At 45.9% G+C, this 15,518-nt stretch overlaps 1 protein-coding gene across 3 annotated transcripts in view; it reads left to right on the forward strand.

The window, feature by feature from the left end:
* Window positions 1–1,022: 1,022 nt before the first annotated feature.
* ASMTL (acetylserotonin O-methyltransferase like) overlaps window positions 1,023–15,518 on the forward strand; it is a 144,726-nt gene continuing 130,230 nt past the window's right edge. For 2 of the 3 annotated variants that reach the window (XR_011026401.1, XM_068269948.1), the window contains exon 1: window positions 1,119–1,271. The gene's annotated coding sequence lies outside the window, so the exon portion shown is untranslated. The other variant, XM_068269947.1, reaches the window with a different exon arrangement.

The raw sequence follows: 15,518 nt of genomic DNA on the forward strand, positions 1-15,518 counted from the left end.
CCCGCATGCATTACCTTATCCAGCTGGCGCAAGTCCCCTGGTCTCCGTTGTCTCTTCTCCGCTCTGGGCTCCAGGGCTACAGCTTCACTTTACTTCCTGCCGGGGGAAGTTTAAACAGTAGAGGGTGCTCTACTGTTTAAATTTCCTGTCGGGACAGGAAGAAGTGAAGCCTCCCGGAGCCCAGTTGAGAAGGAACAGCGGTGACAGCGGGGACATGCGCCGGCGGAGCAGGTAATGTATTGCCGCTAGCGTCGGTCGTTGGACATTCGAACACCGCTATCGACGCACTCCCGACCCGCCGGCGATGAAGCGAAATCTTCCGCACGGACGGATCGACGGGAATGATCGATTTCGGATGGAAATCGATCGTTCGGTCAGCGTTTGCGCAACAATTTTACAGCAGATTCGATCACAGTGATCGAATCTGCTGTATATCGACGGGAAAATCGTTAAGTGTATGGGCCCCTTAAGGTGCTCTTTCATGCAAGCTTATGGAAACGCGATCGCAGGGACATCAGAGTGCATAAACTGCACTGTCTACCGTTTTAATGCATACGTGTCGATTAACCGCCGAATCGATGCGCATAGTTTGCAGCATTTCAGGGCGCTCCAGCCCCCCCTCCCCATGGACTGAAGCACAGCACAGAGCCATGGGGCCCTGCCCTGCATGGGAACAAGCCCTAAACCGGGAAGAGACATAATATATATATATATTGCTTGGATGTCATAAGTTATGAAAAAAGTTATAGCTGTATCAATAAAAAATGTCTGCTTTAAAACCTCATGACAATCTTAGCCACTTCCCAGAAATGCAAAGTGGTTACGATTTTCATACGTTTTTAATGCAGATTTTATTAGAAATTACTGTATTCTGTGGTGAGATTGTATGCATTGGTGTGTTTACTGTAAGCAGATACTGTTGTGCGTGATTAATAAAGCTTTTTTTGAATACACTTTGTTGCGGGTAGTCTTTTTCCCTCGTGTCTTACACAACCTGGAATCTCATTGGCCAGGGAGAAGAACCCAACAAGGAGGAAGTGCCGGTGAAATGTCGTTCTATGCTCCCCCTGATAATGCTACCGCGCATGCGTGAGGAGCTGCAGACGATAGAGGTATAGTAGATTCCGGTGTAATTATAGCAGGAGGAGACGTATGACAGCGAGCCTGCTGCCAGCTAGACACAAGAAGACAGGAGTACTGCGATACATGGAGACTGTGCATATATAAGGCAAAGTGAACACAACACATCAGCTGCCGAGCAGTCTGCGCTGGTGAGATTAGGGCTATTGAAGCTGCTGAGATCTGCTTTATTGGCTGATTGGAGGGTTCTTTCTGAACACACTGGGAGTTCTATTTCACAGAGTGATTTTTATTATTAATGTGCTCGCATTCGCAAAACTGTGATGTTTTTTTCCTGGTGCAGTGCGTCTGCTAATCACAGTATAAACCAGCCTTTCCAACCTTATTACCCTGGAGGAACCCTGAAAATAACTTTTGGATCTCAAGGAACCTCTGCAAACACATTTTTGATCACCAGGAACCCCTGCATTTATTTCGCAGGAGGCATGGTCTGTAAAAGTAGGGGAGGCTGTTTATTTTATTACCCCCTATTGCACTCCCACTCATTATACTGTCTCCTTATCCTAGTGCTTCTTATTAATGTGCTCATTATTATTCCGACCCCCAATTTAGTGCTTCTTTTTACAGTACCTCCTATTATAATGTGCTCTATTATACATCCCCCACGATGAGGGAAAATCCCAAGGAACCCCTGCAGAGTACTCCAGGAACCCTGGTTGACCCTGGTTGAGAAATCCTGGTATAAACTGATCTGGTGGCAGGACAATAGAAGGAAGATGTTCAGATTGAGCTGTTTAAATCTTATGTTTTTAAAGTGTAACTGAAAGCAGATTTTGAGAAAGATACTCACCTCAGTAGTGGGAACCTCTGGATAGCCTTTCCATGCTTTCCCTCATCCTCCTCTAGCTCGCTGTACCAGCACTGGGACTCTGAACATATTTGACAAGGGTTTGTGAACATATTTGACAAGGGTTTGATTAATGTTTGTGCGCCCGTGCTCCAGTCTATGTAAGAGTGCATCTGTACTGCGTAGGTGCCAGCACATGAGCACAGAACTGCTTGGGCACTGCTTTTTCCTCCATGCACAAGAAGCTCAGTGCTACTGCGCGGGCCACCAGTGTACCTGCGAAGTGCAGCTGCGCTCGTAAATTGGCGGTAGCGCAGGTGCAAACAGAAGGGTCGCGGTTTGTAGGGTTGGGCTTAAGAAAGATCGCAGAAGTCTCAGGATCTTCCAAAGGCTTCCCTACTGTCTTCTTTCACTGACACTGAGAGGAGCGGGAGAGAGGCGGAGATCCGTGGTGAATTGATGCGAATGGAGGCAAAGCTACAGCGCTAAGCTCTGCCTCCCTGGGCAGCAAAATTTCAGTGTCAGTTGTCAGAACTGGAAGGGATCACTGTAAGAAGAAAATGGTGAGCTTCTGCAATTCTCCTTGTGTTCCTAACAGCCAGAGGGAATTGCAAAATGCAATCGAAAATCGTATTGTAAAAATCGATGTGCGTTGGCGATTTGCAGTATAAAAGAGCTGTCAGGTTCTGTACACACTTATGATTTTAACTGCTTTGCAAACACGTCTTCTGCTGCAATTACAGTTGTGGCCAGGGGGGTTTAATAGCGTGCGTTATGTGGTTGTCTTGCGCTCACCATTGTTTTATCCCAAATGGAAACACAGGACAAATGCTGAATGCACTACTTTTGCAAATGGGTGAAAATCAAATCCTATCACTTTGAACAGGGCACTGCAATTACTATGTCAATAAGGGTGTTGTTGCATTGTGTCTGACCTCAGCAATTCTGGCCTGAACAATGTTGTGTGAATGTGTACAGAAGGGATACCAGTACGTGTACTCTATATTCAGTGTAATTTCTGGTAGAAGCTTTTCTCAGTGATAAACAATACATGTAGATGTATTTGGCATTTTGGCAAGCTGCCTTTGGCATTGACCCTCACTGAGACATTTCCACAGTCTGCAAAGTGTCAACTCTTCTGGGGATTTCGACATTTCAATCTGTGCAAAATGTCATTTCTCCTAGGGATGGGTCTCCTTTTAGAGAATTTGGCAGGAACAGGTGCTGCAGTATCAAAATCGGCCTGTGGACATCCAGTGAAATAAATCATTGCCAATCATTTGTGTGTACAGTTCACGCGAATATATCTATTAATCTATAGAACATTTAAAGTGTCTCCTCCTTGTCCCTGTGTGTAAGGGCCTTTTAATGTCTGCGCATGCATCTCTTTTTTTTTTTTTTTTTTTTCAAACAAGTGTTTCAGATGCAGCCTATTAACTTCCATAGACTGAAATTGCGTGGCCCTTATAGACCATTGAAGAGTTTTTTGTTTTTTTAAGGAAAAGCAACCATCCCTTATATACAAGCAGGTGAGCAATATGACATAGAGTAATGGTACCCATCCATTACTGATTCTCGGCATGAATATACAGCTGATTCGATCAGAGAGCGCTCTGTCTGATGGTCCATGTGGTGGCCATTCGCACCTCGGGGGATCAAAATCCAAAACCAATGATGAATGACTCATTATTCAGATACCATTTGCCAAAGAAAGTAACAAACAACGATCCAAAACACTTCATGTGTTTCGCACGATTGGCATGGCGGATTAGTTCTGCAGATAATCATTCATAGCTATGTACACAATGCTGACTATGAAGTGCTGTGTCCGAAATCTATGGCACTTCATTTAGGGCCAGTTCACACTTGCTCCGAAAACGTATTCGTGGCTCTGTTTTTCAGCCCGGATCAAAACCGGAGCCACAGATACCAATGATAAAAATAGAAGCTGTCTTCACCCAACAAAAAAAAAACGAATCCATATGAATTCAGGTGGATCCGATTTAAAAACCTGAATGGACAGTCCAGATTTGCAGAATTTTCCCGGACCGCACATGGATTCGGATACACGGAGGGGTTAGTGCAGGGGAATAGGAAAATGGATCCCCCTCTACACAGGCAGTTTTGGACACAGAAACTGATTTTGTTTCTGTGTCACAGCCTGTGGGTGGTGCCATGCTGGGGGAGGGGATAGCAGCCAGGAACAAGGGTGACAGCGGGTGGCAGGGGAGGGGGGGGGGGGTCGCCCCACTCCCCCTCCAGCTATTTGTGCAAAAGTAGTTAAACTGTAAAGTATGTGGAGAGCGGGGCGCTTACCTTCTCTCCACTTTGTTTACATCATGTGGATATCTTAAATGATTATGGGACGACTGTTCGTCTGTTTCACATGATCTATCTTTTGGCTTCCTGAAGGCCGAATTAAATGTGTGCTTGGCGAGCAGTTCACCATCCTTTCTGCCGCCCATCGGTGAAATTTGGGTGCAATTTAAATGCAGCTGAATGGCTTCTTGGGACCTCCAAACCGGTCCTCAAGACTGTGAGAAAGTGGACCGATGAAGCTAAGCTGCAGCTACGGGCCTGCTTTGAGTGTACTGACTAGGCAGCCCTGGATGCACCTTGCCTTGAGGAATGGACTTAGAACGTCACCTCCTATATTGGCTTCTGTGAGGAGTTGTGCATCCCCAAAAATACTTTAAGGTCTACCCTAACAACAAACCCTAGTTCAATGTCAAGGTACGCTGGCCCCGTAAAGTCAAGGAAGCAGCGCACAAGTCCGGCACACCAGAGGAATTCAAGACAGCCAGATACACCCTTAAACGAGAGCTCAATGCCGCTAAGAGGGACTACTCCTACAAGCTGAGCCTCAGCCTCAGGTCCAACAACTGACAAAAAGTCTGGAAAGGCCTCAGAGCACCCACAAATATCAAACTGCCTCACCAACATGCGCCCCCAAGCCTCGAACTAGCTTAAAACCTCAATGAGTTCTACTGTAGGTTTGAACGTCAACCCAACCATCCTGGGGCCCAGGTGACCACTTCTAGCGCACCCCCCACATCTTCTAAATTGGTACATGGATTCTCAGTGCCAGTGACAGTCCAGGAGGTTGATGTACTAAGGCAACTCCAAAAGCTGAACCCCAGGAAGGCCACTGGTCTGGACGGTGTGTCCTCTACCTTTTTGAAAACCTGTGCCAGCCAGCTGGCCCCTGTCCTCTCCTCCATATTCCAGAAATCCCTGATGGAGGGCAAAGTTCCCTCCTGCTTCAAGAGGTCTACCATCATACCAGTCCCCAAAAAAATGGGCATCATGGACCTCAACAACTACAGACCTGTGGCCCTGACTTCAACAGTCATGAAGATCTTTGAAAAAGTGGTCCTCACACATCTGAAAGGTGCCACTGACGCTCTCCTAGATCCACATCAGTTTGCATACAGACCCAACAGATTCATAGAGGATGCCATCAACATTAGCCTGTCTTTCATCATGGAACATCTGGACAAGCCTGACCCCTACGCCAGAATCTTCTTTCTGGACTTCAGCTCTGCCTTTAATACTATCTGTCCAAACATCCTGTATGGCAACCTAGTGCAACTTGGAGTCGATCTTACTCTCTGCGCGTGGATCGAAGACTTCCTCACCAACAGGAAGCAACTAGTAAGGCTCGGCGGCTGCTCCTCCCGGGAGAGAACTACAAATACTGGCACTCCCCAAGGGTGTTGTAACGATCGGTGTAACGCAGAGAGGATCTGATTACCGGTGATCTGCAGTATCACCGAGAATACAGATATATACCCGATAAATGATGATCTGCAGTATCACCGATAATCAGATATATCTCTAACCTCTGGACACCTGAGTAAGATGAGTGTTTGGTGCAACTGTAATACTTTGAGGAGAGCACCCGTATTGAGGGTGCAAGGCAGTAAGAGATACTGCCCAAAGAGCAGGCTCCTTCCAGAGGCCTGAGGCTCCCCAAGGGGAGGAGTCAGGCAGAGAGTAGGAAGGACCAGAGTGTGAGTGACACCAAAGGTGGAGTGTCACTGACAGATCTGTGAACTATCTCTAAGCAGAGGAGATAGTTCTCGAGGTCGGACAAGCCAGGTCGGCAACAGACAGACAGATAAGATACAGAGGAAGAGACAATACAGAGTCCTAAGGCAATCAAGGTTTGGAAACAGAGTATCAGATATAGTGAAGTACCAAATCAGAGAGCAGAAGAGAGGTCAGGAAAGCAGAAGGTCATAACAAATAATTAACAATGTCTAGTCTATAGGTGTGAGCTCCTTGATCATCAACACCCTGCAGTGTTCTCCCCAGAATTTTTTTCCAGCCGGGTGGCATGAAAAAGTAGCCGGGTGGGTCGAGATGAAAATGCAGGGCAACTCTGCTTACAGCATAGGAGGAGGTTAGGAGGTGAGCCGATGACAGCCGGGTGGTCACCAAATCTAGCCGGGTGCAGCACCCGGCTAAAAGAGCCTGGGGAGAACACTGCCCTGGAACTAGTCTAAAGAATAACAGGATGGTAATGCTAATTCCTAGTCTTGGGTGTGAGCTCCGTAGTCATCAACACCCTGGAACTAGTCTGAAGTATAACAGAGTGATAACACAGATTCCTAATCTTGGGTGTGAGGTCCTTGATCATCAACACCCTGGAACTAGTCTGAAGTATAACAGAGATAACAGATTCTGACAATAAGGTCTGAGCGCTACTACGTAGTGATCGCAACGGCAGACAACCAGAGAATGACCAGCACCCAGTATATATAGCAAGGCGCTCTCCAGCGCCTACCCTAAGTGCTGGACCAATGGGAAGTGGTACTGCCGTCAGCTGACCGGCTTGGTCAGCTGACTCCCTTCTGGCTGTCATATAAGTTCTGCCTCTCAGCGCGCATGCGCGTCCTTCTGAACCTGTGTGGACTATCAGTCCCAGCCACACCAGACATGTGATGTAAAGCACCCGCCGCGCTGGACGCGGAAACCGCCGCACCGCTATCAAGGCATGCGGCGGTTTCTCCGCGTTCGGCCATACCACTAAATGTAGGCTTATGCGTGCCAACCGCCACGTTGGACGCGGAATCAGCCGCCCTGTTCTGAGTACACGCGGCGGCTTTTCCGCGTTTTCTCACAGGTGTGTTCTATCCCTGATCCTGTTTTCTCTGTACACAAACAGCTGTGTTTCAACCGCAGACTGTGCTAAGGTCATTAAATTCTCTAATGACACCACTATCCTTGGCCTCATCAGCGGAAAGGATGAACACTTCTACAAGAGCGGGATTGAGCGAATCTGCAACTGGTGTAAGAGCAACAAGCTTGTCCTAAATGCTGCAAAGACTGTTGAGATGATTGTAAACTTCAGGAAACTCCCTCACCCTCTCAATCCAGTCCTCATCGACGGCACTGAAGTTGCCAGAGTATCTAGCGTTCGGTACTTGGGTACAACTATCACCAACAACTTGAGATGGGGAGTTAACACCACTAAATGCCAAAAGAAAGCCCAGCAAAGGTTTTTCTTCCTTAGACAACTGAAAAAGTTTGCCATGCCCCAGGAGCTGATGACAAGCTTTTACACTGCTACAATTGAGTCTATCCTCTGCTCTTCTATCATCGTATGGTATGTAGGCGCTACTGCAAGCGACAAGTACAAACTACAAAGAGTGATCAATGCTGCAGAAAGAATCATTGGGACACCCCTGCCACCACTGGACCTCCTCCACGCATCCAGACTAAGTACCAGGGCAAACAAGATTGTGCAAGACCCCCACCACCCCGGTAGTCGCTTCTTCATCCGCATGCATTTAGGTCGTCGTTACAGAACTATTCCCGACAAAACCTCCAGGCACAGGAACTGTTTTTTTTTTTTTTCACCCAAGCAGTGCTCCTTCTAGACTAGTGCCCCTTACGCAGCTTGTCCTCGCAGCATGGTCCCCCGGTCACCCTGCAGAACTGCTACATAGGTCCCTATATCTGTATGTTTATTTTTATTCTGTCTGTGTTTTTATGTATCTTTGCACAATGTCAGTTACGTTACACTGCTGTAAATCTGTAAATTTGCACTATGCCCAAATTAGATGTGTACCACAAATAATTCTGGGTGTGACATCCACTGCACTTTGCGAAATCTGATTTTGATTTGTCTGTCGTGCAGTGGCGTTACCAGACAGTAGAAAACCGCAACATGTTTCATCTGATGTGACTCTATGGCGAAGGGGGCGGGGTTGCCTGTCTAGCGCCGGTACCAAGTGCTAACTAGAGCCCGTCCGGTGCAGGAAAGCAGTTGACGGGCGGTGAATGCACCGCCTATCAGCTGCTCATCTGAAAGAGGCCTAAAGCAAAGCAAGTGCTTTGTTTATTTTACAAAGGCCTAGACACATTTTGTTTGAACCCCATAGATAATTGTGTGTATGTATGTATGTATGTATGTATGTATGTATGTATGTATGTATGTATGTATGTATGTATATATATATATATATATATATATATATATATATATATATATATATATATATATATATATATATATATATATATATATATATATATATATATATATATATATATATATATATTTTTAGCCTGCTGTTATGTTGAATTAGTATTGCTTGCGTAATAAGATATACCTGTCCCTAGAGATGTTGAGGATACCCTGTTTTTCTGTGTTCGTTAGTTATGAGCAAGTGACTGCAAGTGGTCCCGGTTAACCGGAACTGAGACATCCGGCAGTCTCAACCAACAAGCAGGCCTGGTAGGGAAGAATAGGGGTATTCCTATCACAATTTGCAGAGTAATGTACAGCGGAAACAACTTATGAACCCTTCCAGTGCCGGTCTTCTCTCCTGCAGCTCCTAGTCAGGGGTAGGCAACCCGCGGCTCCAGAGCCGCATGCGGCTCTTTTTCACCTTTGCCGCGGCTCCTAGGACGCGGCTCAGCCGCGGCTCCGGTAGTGTGTGTCAGTGGCTGCGGCGCACGTGTGACGTGTGCTGCCACTGGCCGGCAGCCTATCAGAGAGGCCGCCGGAGCGGTGCAGGGCTTCGGGCGGCCATTTTCCCATAGCCCTGCAGTGTAATGCAGGCAGGACGTGACGTCGGGAAGGAAGAGGATCGTAGGAGTTGCGCGCCACAAGGAGGTCGGGACAGGAGGAGATTGTGACAGGAGGTCTTCTGACTAGATGAGTTAGGCCCGGTTCACATTAGCGGTTGTTTGCCAAACGGACCGGATGACCTGACCGGATCCGGATCGGAACCGTACGGTTCTGATCCGGATCCGATCCGGATCCGGTCAGGTTGCATCAGGTGTCCATCAGGATGCGATCCGGATCCGTTTGGCAAAAGTTCGTTAAAAACAAAAAAAATGTTGGGGTCTGGGAGGTCAGCAGAAGGGGGACCTGTGGAATCAGGCCCTCTGCTGTTTAGCACTCACCTCCACCTCCGACATGCTGCCAACATCTCCGGATCCGGATCCAGCTGTGCTGCTCCACTCCAAAATGCTTGCCCATGTGTCCCCATCCAATATCGCCGCAACAATCCCCATAGGAAGTGGGGTAGAACATCCGGATTTCTCAGCCAGTGTGTTGTGCGCTCTCCGGTTCCCATTGGTTTGTATTGGCCGGATGGTGCAGTCCGGCTCCGCCCCGGATACGGCTGCCGGAGGAGCCGGATGAAAAAATAGCGCATGTTGGAACGGAGGCCGGAGTCCGGATCCGGCCCGGATCCGGTCCGGCTCCGGTTCGGCAGAACGGACGCATGTGAACGGACGCATAGGCTTTCATTGCTATGCCGTGCGTCCGTTCCGTCCGTTCTGCAAGCGGTGCGGCTCCGGCACGGCGATTCCGGAGGGCCACCGCAAGTGTGAACCGGGCCTAAATGGGTTTTTCTTATCTGCTGAAGGATTGTGCATATTGGGGTCAGATCTGCTGAAGGATTGTGCATATTGGGGTCAGATCTGCTGAAGGATTGTGCATATTGGGGTCAGATCTGCTGAAGGATTGTGCATATTGGGGTCAGATCTGCTGAAGGATTGTGCATATTGGGGTCAGATCTGCTGAAGGATTGTGCATATTGGGGTCAGATCTGCTGAAGGATTGTGCATATTGGGGTCAGATCTGCTGAAGGATTGTGCATATTGGGGTCAGATCTGCTGAAGGATTGTGCATATTGGGGTCAGATCTGCTAACGATTTGTGCATATTGGGGTCATATCTGCTAACGATTTGTGCATATTGGGGTCATATCTGCTAACGATTTGTGCATATTGGGGTCATATCTGCTAACGATTTGTGCATATTGGGGTCATATCTGATCCTGTATATAGCATTGAGGTAAGAAACAATATATGCAGTGTTAGATTTGTTTTATAATGGTTTTGCGGCTCCCAGTTTTTTTTCTCTTTTCGGAAACGGGTCCAAGTGGCTCTTTATGTCTTAAAGGTTGCAGACCCCTCTCCTAGTGGCTTTGCACTTTCCTTGTACTGCTCCCAGTGTGTCACCTGACCTGTATCAGAACTGTGCTTGGAGGGCGCTGCAAAGCTGCTGCAGGAGAGAAGACCAGTACCTGGAGGATATGTAATCCCTTACCGCTGCGGATAATTAAGACTATACTGTAAAATGGTACAGTAATTTAATTCATGCTTGAGACCCTGGCTGTGATTTATTAAAGTGAGGGATTTCACGCTACATTTTTATATGTATACTGCTTTACTGATCACAAAGCAATTTGAATTTGTTGTCAGGGCTTCCTATTGGATCATTGTGTGAATCTATAGCTATGAAGTCGAAAAAATTCAAATAATGCTATCTGGATATAAAATGAATCATCCTTTTCCTGCTGAGCATTCGTATTGCACCACATGCTCTATTGAAACCAATCGGAAGCATACACTTAGTATGTACGCTAATGAGTTTGGTGCAGTCTCCCGCTAATACTAGCAATATTATACTACTGATAGTATACTATATAATACTTGGGTCATGTAAAACGGAAACGCTAACCTATCCTACACTTGCTGATCGATCATGTTTACCTTTGTTACTGAACACAACCTCTGCATTAGTATAAATGCCTGGAGTATCAGATGGGGCATGCCCGCCCTTGAGACGGTGGAAATAACTGGGCCCCCTGGGTTACAGGACTGGTGTTTACAGGAGCATGTCATCTATTTCTACAACTCTGTATACCTGCTCTAAGTGTATGCTGTGTAAATTACTTTACAATATTTAATTTTTTTTCCCATTCAAAAAGTAACTTGAAATGTCAACTAAAGCTGTTGAAACAGTGATTGTACAGTGATGTCTACACATTGCAATGGTTAATATGTAAATGTTTGAATAGCAAACAGATAATGCTTTCCAGGCTAAATATTACTTCTGGATGTTCGTCTGGCTGATCAAAGTCTGCACTCTGACTGCAGAGCTGTCATGTCTCTTCTTTTCAGGATATTTTAAAATAGTCCTTGCTGCTACATTATTTTATATTATAAAATACTTTGTTCATCTACTGTGCAACTAACCACACATGAGTAGTTTGAATGGAGTGATCGTTTGTTATTGTTCGATATAACTGACTAACACTAATTATCGTCCAAAATAATCCGCCAGGATGGATTGGTCTACACATGGTCTTTTACCATTGTTAGGACGTTTTTTTTGGAATGTTTCTCTGCCATCTTGTCGTTCGCTTTGGGCGATGGAAGCAAGGCTGTGGAGTCGAAGTCAAAGCAATTTTTGGGTATGGTGAAAGATCAAAACGCTCAAAACCCCCTACCGATTCGACCAATGGGTGCAGGATCTGGGAAGCCAGGCCAATTCAGGAATATGCACAAAAGGATCCGCAGACCAACAGTGGTGAAAAAATGCTGGTTATTTTTTATTCAGGTAATCCACATGGCATTAAATAAAATGTTCGACTAATAGATTTAGAGGCTTTAGAAGGAAACATGTACATCTAAAGGGATAGCGGTAATGCCTCTTACTATTGTAATGCCGTCACTGCACAGAAGTGGGAGAACAAAACACTGTACTACTGTTATGGAACCGGGTTTTACGCATTGAAGCCCATTTTTTCGGTTGATTACCCAATTTCCACTAAACCTGTGAAAATTTTGATGAATTGGCCCAAAAAAATCTAAAATACTGAATGCGGTATTTTGCAGACTTTTTTTGTTTGTTTGGTTTTTTTACAGATCTAACAGACCTTAATTAAAGCCACTGTGAGGACTGTGGGGAAAAAAATTTAATTTAGCTTTTGTAATGATCGGTGTAACACAGAGAGGGTCTGATTGGTGATCTGCAGTATCACCAAGAATACAGATATATACCCGATTATTGATGATCTGCAGTATCACCGATAATCAGATATATTACTAACCTCTGGACACCTGAGAGATATGAGTGTTTGGTGCAACAGTAATACTTTGAGAACAATACCAGGAGGACAGGTACAAGGCAGTAAGGAATACTGCTGGAGTAGTATCTTTCCACAGCCTTAGACTCTCCCGTGGGGAGGAGTCAGACTGGGAGAGGGAAGGACCAGAGCGTGAGTGACACCAATAGAAGGATGCCACTGACTGATCTGTGAACTATCTCTTAACTGGGGAGATAGCTCTCAAGGTCGGACAAGCCAGGTCGGCAACACAGACATACAAGGTACAAAGACAGGAGGCTGATTTGGTAATCCTAAGGCAAGCAGGGTTTGGCAACAGAGTATCAGATATAGCGAAGTACCAAATCGTTGAACAGAAGAGTGGTCAGGAAAGCAGAAGGTCATAACAGATAATAAACAATGCCTAGTCTTGGGTGTGAGCTTCGTGATCATCAACACCCTGGAACTAGTCTGAAGTATAACAGAATGGTAACACAAGTCCCTAATCTTTGGGTGTGAGGTCCTTGATCATCAACACCCTGGGACTAATCTGAAGCATAACAGAATGATAACACAGATTCCTAATCTTTGGGTGTGAGGTCCTTGATCATCAACACCCTTGGACTAGTCTGAAGCATAACAGAATGATAACACAGATTCCTAATCTTTGGGTGTGAGGTCCTTGATCATCAACACCCTGGGACTAGTCTGAAGTATAACAGAATGATAACACAGATTCGGACAATAAGGTCTGAGTGCTTCCACGTAGTGATCGCAACGGCAGACAACCAGTGAATGACCAGCAACCAGTATATATAGCCCAGCGCCTCCCCTAAGTGCTGGACCAATGGGAACTGGTACAATCGTCAGCTGACCAGCTTGGTCAGCTGACTCCCTTCTGGCTGTCATAAAAGTTCTGCCTCTCAACGCGCGCGTCCTTCTGAACCTGTGTGGACTATCAGTCCCAGCCACACCAGACATGTCTTGCGTACCACTGGACGCGGAATCCGCCGCACCGCTATCAAGGCATGCGGCGGTTTCTCCGCGTTCGGCCATACTAGCAGATGTAGGCCCATGCGTGCAGACCGCCGCGTTGGACGCGGAAACAGCCGCCTTACTCTGAGCGGACGCGGCGGCTTTTCCGCGTTTTCTCACAGCTTTTCAGTGAACAAAAGTAACTGCTTGTTTTCTGTAGTGCATAACTTCTCTTGAAGCTCTGATCTACTGAAATAGTAAAATGCCTGTCAAAAGAATCCAAAGAACACTATCATTCCAACTTGCGCAAAAGGTGGATCAGCGCATCACCAGGCCGCTTCCGAATGGCCTTCAATTAGAGGTGCGCTGAGCCCCCTCAGAAACTGCAAACGCACCTTGAACCCAAACAGAAGCTCTGCATATACACCAAAAGCAAGGCTGTTAAGTGGGAGCAGCTGACCAAAAATGAATTAAATTAGTACATGGCAAGGAAATGAACAGCACTACTTAAAAACAGATAAGTGCCTACCTGCAAGAGAGTGCAAGCCCCACGCGTGGGATAAAATACACACCTAGCATACACATGACCTGTCTACCACTGGAGGATGTTGGTTTCCTGTAACAGCTTGCATGCAACTTGTTAAGTACTTGTCCCTCCCACTGCAGAGAAGTCATCCTCACATGGGAGGGGACCTAACACTAACTAAATCCTACCTATGCATATGCATAGCCTGGGCGCGCTACCAAGTAAAATCGAAAATTGCGCAAAAGGTGGATCAGCGCATCAGGCCGCTTCCGAATGACCTACAATCAGAGGTGCGCTGAAACCAACATCCTCCAGTGGTAGACAGGTCATGTGTATGCTAGGTGTGTATTTTATCCCACAAGTGGGGCTTGCACTCTTTTGCAGGTAGGCACTTATCTGTTTTTAAGTAGCGCTGTTCATTTCCTTGCCATGTACTTTCATTCCAACGCAGGGGACTTGGGCGCAGCAGTGAGTAACTTCAGTGCCGTCAGAAGACGGAGCTGAAGTTACTTATAAAACACTATAATTCGGCCTTCAGCAATTGCTGGAAGACAAATTATTTCATTCCCCACCATCCATGGTGGCCTGGAGGGGGAATAGTATTTAATGTGGATGGGTATTTCGTACAGGAGCAGGATTAGCCATACCCCTGTATCCTCTGCCCAAGTCTCCTGCGCCGATTCCTCTCGTATGCAGAATCCAAAGGTGTGCTCATAATTTTGGCTGTATTTATTATTGGTGGAATTTGATGGAATGTATAATGTGCTACACTATAAATACAATACAATGCTATTTCCACTGCACTATATATATATATATATATATATATATATATATATATATATATATATATATATATATATATATATATATATATATATATATATATATATATATATATATATATATATACGGTGCTATCTGCACTGCACTATATATACACATCTATCTGCAAAAAATGTGATTTGGAAGGGATCAGAGGATTTTGGGTTGAATTTGTGTTTTTAAAGGAAAACTGAAGCAAGAGGGATATTGGTGGCTGCCATATTTATTTATTTTTAAGCAGTACCAGTTGCCTGGCTTTCCTGCTGATTCTCTGCCTCTAATACTTTAGCCATAGACCCTGAGCAAGCATGCAACAGATCAGGGGTTTCTAAATTTGTCAGATCAGACGAGATTGCTGCATGCTTGCTTCTGATATTATTCAGACACTGCTGCAGCTAAATAGATCAGCAGTGCTGCCAGACAACTAGTTTTTTTTTAATAAGGAACTAAATATGGCAGCCTCCAAATTCTTCTCACTTCAGTTGTACATTAACATTAGATCACAACCTGTATGAGACGCAGACCACGGCAGCTGTAGCTCTCTACAGACTGGCACAGAGGGCGGGATCACTGTGATTGGCTATCGATTGGTGATCACATGGTGATAAGGAGCCAAAGATGCCACACATGCCGAGAAGCATCGGCAAGGAGATCTTCAGGGGTCCCAAATGCTGAATCCCCTCTATTGAGGAGGAAGCCTCTTTAGGATTTAGAGGCTTTCCCTCCCAAGGAAACTACCCCACAGGGACACTGTTTTTTCTTACAGGTCGACTTTAATAAACAATGTTGCCTGCAACTTAGACTGTTTTTTATTTTGGCTTTTGGCTGTTAAAGTATACCAGGAAGGTAATCACCGCTGGCTAATAGAACACAGTTTCTGGGACCAAGGGCAGTATAGACGTCTTGATCTG

The sequence above is a fragment of the Hyperolius riggenbachi genome, chromosome 2 (assembly GCF_040937935.1).
Source record: "Hyperolius riggenbachi isolate aHypRig1 chromosome 2, aHypRig1.pri, whole genome shotgun sequence".
NCBI classification, from domain to species: Eukaryota; Metazoa; Chordata; class Amphibia; order Anura; family Hyperoliidae; genus Hyperolius; species Hyperolius riggenbachi.